Here is a 4,396-nt window from a genome sequence, read left to right on the forward strand (position 1 = left end):
TCAAGAGATCGAGACCATCCTGGTCAACATGGTGAAACCCCATCTCTACTAAAAATACAAAAAATTAGCTGGGCATGGTGGCGCGTGCCTGTAATCCCAGCGACTCAGGAGGCTGGGGCAGGAGAACTGCCTGAACCCGGGAGGCGGAGGTTGCGGTGAGCCAAGATCGCGCCATTGCACTCCAGCCTGGGTAATAAGAGCGAAACTCTGTCTCAAAAATAAATAAATAAATAAATAAATAAATAACATAGAATTCTGAAAATACTCTTTAGAGCATACCATCAATAAAACGAACTTTTCATTTGGATGGAGTATAACAGCAAAACCAAGTAGATTTTCTTTATTTTACAAGTACTACTTATGCTTTATGTTTTTATTATTGCAATTTTTTTTTTTTTGAAATGGAATTTCACTCTTGTGGCCTGTGCTAGAGTACGATGACGTGATATCAGCTCACTGTAACCTCCACCTACCAGGTTCAAGTGATTCTCCTGCCTCAGACTCCAAAGCAGCTGGGATTACAGGCATGTGCCACCACGCCCAACTAATTTTATATTTTTAGTAGAGATGGGGTTTCTCCATGTTGGTCAGGCTAGTCTTGAACTCCCGACCTCAGGTGATCCCCGCGTCCCCTCCTTGGCCTCCCAAAGTGTTGGGATTACAGGCGTGAGCCACTGCACCCAGTCTGTAATTATTATTTTGAGATAAGATCTCCCTCTGTCACCCACACTGAAGTGCAGTGGCATCATCTCTGTTCCTTGCAGCCTCAACCTCCCAGGGTTAAGCAATCCTCCCACGTCAGCCTCCCAAGTAGCTGGGACTACAGGCATGAGCCACCATGCTCGGCTAATTTTTAAAATTATTTTATAGAAATGGGGTCTCACTATGTTGACAGGGATGGTGTGGAAATCCTGGGCTCAAGCCGGCCTCCCACTTATGCCTCCTAAGTGTTGTGATAACAGACCTGAGCCACTGTGCCCAACCTGTGCTTTTTAATGAGCATTTATTGGGCATATTATATGTGCTATACTCCATGGTAGATACTATGCACAGTCATTCTCCTCAAGGAGCTTACTTTCCTAATGTGATGTAAGCAGTTAACTAGAAGTCCTCGAATCCAAACTTCCTTAAAATACTTTAAAAACACTCTTCTCCAATAGAGATCATTAATGTTTAAGGAATTTGTGTTTATAGAATTGTTTTGTGCATTTTTAGGAAATTAATTCTGATCAGGCTACCCAGGGCAACATCAGCAGTGACCGAGGAAAGAAAAGAACAGTAACAGCAGCTGGTACAGAAAATATCCAACAAACAACAGATGAGAAAGTAGATGAATCGGGACCGCCTGCCCCTTCCAAACCCAGGAGAGGACGTCGACCCAAGTCTGAATCTCAGGGCAATGCAACCAAAAATGATGATTTAAATAAACCTATTAACAAGGGAAGGAAGAGAGCTGCAGTGGGTCAGGAGAGCCCTGGGGGTTTGGAAGCAGGTAATGCCAAAGCACCCAAACTGCAAGATGTAGCCAAAAAGGCAGCACCAGCAGAAAGACAGATTGACCTACAAAGGTAATGTATGCCATTCTTCCTGAAGTGTGAATTTAGACATTGTGTTTTATTCTTAGTATATTCTTAGTGCCAGTCACCCTAATACCTAAGCATTTCAGAGTGAAACTTGCATTTGCTTTTTCTGGGTAAGTTTATAATAGTATCTGTTATTATCTCATAACCTCCACTTTTAAGGCAGGAATTTGAAGAAAGATCTTTTTTTCTTTGTGTAATTTTTATTTAGGATATGGTATTTTGATATTTTTATTAACAAGACAGGTATTATCTTTTACTTAGTGCCTTTCAAGTGGTTGCAGAATTTTACATAAAATAAGGGCTACCTTTTGGATACAGGGTCTCATAATGAAGAAAACAGTCACAAAATGTGAATCGCTAATAAGTCCACTCTTTAATTCTTCGTGTTATAATTAATTCTAACACTGGTCAACAACTTACATCTTCCCCACCCTGCCCAGAGAAACAGCTTACCAGCTAGCTGTTTATCTTTGATCATTCTTGGGCTGAGATTTCAGACTTTTCCTGCTGGAAATCTAGAAGGTGGCTCCTTTTACCTTGGCCTTAGAACTTAACTCGTTCTCCTTTTTCCTTACATAGCTAACTAATTTACCCCTCAGTTAGACTGTAGGCATTTGAGTTCCTTCTAGGAAAGAGTCCCAGCTTTGATCAGCTCAGGATGCCCCCACTATCCTGCTTCAGTATTTTTATAAAATGCAATGTCCAGCCAGGCTCAGTGGCTCATGCCTGTAATCCCAGCACTTTGGGAGGCTGAGGTAGGTGGATCATCTAAGGTCCTGAGTTTGAGACCAGCCTGGCTAACATGGTGGGTGACACCCCATCTCTACTAAAAATACAAAAATTAGCCAGTTGTGGGGTGGGCACTTTTAATCACAGCTACTCAGGAGGCTGAGACAGGAGAATCACTTGAGCCCAGGAGGCAGAGGTTGCAGTGAGCAGAGACTCCAGCCTCGGCAACAGAGTGAGACTCCACCTCTTTTAAAAAAAAAAAAAAAAATTAAAATTAAAATTATTTATGATATTCTGAAATTTGGGGGTATTAAATTTCCACATATTCTAAGGGCCCTCTGGATACCTTTCATAACCTCTCATAGCATCTGATCCAGAAGGCTCAAACCTGATCTGAGTACTAGCATGTTTCTCCTACTCACTTCTATTTTAATTAACTAATAAGTGTAGTGATGAAAGCTAGTATTAGGGGCAAATTTTACATGACTTTCTTCTCAAACCTGGACCTTTATTGAGCCTCTGCCTCCTTTTTTCATTAGTATGACAGTATGTATCTTAAAGGGTTAGTCTAAGAATTAAATGGATCAGTAAATATAAAGAAAGCACCTAGCCAAATGCCTAGTACAAATAAATGCCCAACTGTTATTGTTAGTATTGTTTTGAATTATAGTTTTCTTACAGCTTTACATATATTTTCAGTTACACAAAAATTGAATGTTTCCCTGGAGATTGCCAAAATTTTCTAAACGGTTTTAAGAGATCTATTGTTGTCTTCACCTACACAAAAAAGTACTAATCATCACACACAGGCTACCTAAGCCACCTGATCCTGCCTCCCATCCGCTGTCCTTTTACCATCTAACTAAAATATACAGATACAGCTGGTCTGAAGGTAGTGAGTTATCTCAGTTAATTGTTCACAGTCAGTTACAGATTGAACTCATTGTTCTATTCTTTCCCCGTTTTCACTACTGCATTTGACTAGTCTTAAAAATATATAAATAAATAAAAACAAAAAAATATACAGATATGTACTTGAACCCTGAAAACTTTTTCAGTAGCAGTTGGACCTTCTCTCATTTACAGCATTGTAAAATTCATTGCTTTGCTTTTAGCTACACTATGTGCCCCAGTATCATCACACAGTAAAAACAACAAACAGACATATGCCAGAGTAAAAATGGCATTTGGCCTTCTCTTTCCAGAGTGAAAAGGCACATTTGAGATCATCCATTTGCTGATTTTGAGATCAATGGGCAGTATGTTATTCAGAATACAGAATTCTGTGATGATTTCTAGTCTCGGTGACAATAGGTGATTACATTAAATTATGGCTGTATGTGGTGGCTTACACCTATAATCTCAGCATTTTGGGAGGCCAAGGTGAGCAGGTGGATCCTTTAAGGTCAGGAGATCAGCCTGACCAACATGATGAAATCCTGTCTCTACTAAAAATACAAAAAATTAGCCGCCTATGGTGGCGCACACCTGTAATCTCAGCTACCCAGGAGGTGGAGGTTGCAGTGAGCAGAGATTGTGCCACTGCACTCCAGTCTGGATGACAGAGTGAGACTCCTTCCCAAAAATAAAACTAAATGAAATACAAAATTAGCCAGGCATAATGTGTGTCTGTACTCAGGGTGCTGAGGTGGGAGGATTGCTTGAGCCTGGGGCTGAGGTTAGCGGGAATAGACTTTAGTGTTTAATGAGTGTGGAGTTTCAGTTTGGGAAGGTGAAAAAGTTCTAGAGATGGATGGTGGTAATGATTGTACACAATACAAATAATTGGGCACTTCAAAAAGGTCATGGAAAACTGGAGTTAAAAGTTAAAAATATAGGCCAGGTGCGGTGGCTCACACCTGTAATCCCAGCACTTTGGGAGGCCAAGGCAGGTGGATCACCCAGCCAATTGTATTTTTAGTAGAGACGGGGTTTCACCATGTTGCCTAGGCTGGTCTCGAACTCCTGAGCTCAGGCAATCCACCCATCTGGGCCTCACAGAGTGCTGAGATTACAGGCATGAACCCCACCACGCCCAGCCTGAAACACTTTTAAACTGTGAACATTTTGAACTTTTTTTTTTC

The 4,396-nt window shown here is 41.0% G+C and overlaps 1 long non-coding RNA gene across 1 annotated transcript in view; it reads left to right on the forward strand.

Moving 5' to 3' along the window:
* LOC108303430 overlaps window positions 1-4,396 on the forward strand; it is a 27,578-nt gene that overhangs the window by 16,364 nt on the left and 6,818 nt on the right. The window contains exon 5 of the long non-coding RNA XR_005199996.1: window positions 1,216-1,568. This is a non-coding gene — a long non-coding RNA (uncharacterized LOC108303430). The remainder of the gene's footprint in view (window positions 1-1,215; window positions 1,569-4,396) is intronic.

This window comes from Cebus imitator, unplaced genomic scaffold, assembly GCF_001604975.1.
Source record: "Cebus imitator isolate Cc_AM_T3 unplaced genomic scaffold, Cebus_imitator-1.0 Scaffold47, whole genome shotgun sequence".
NCBI lineage: Eukaryota > Metazoa > Chordata > Mammalia > Primates > Cebidae > Cebus > Cebus imitator.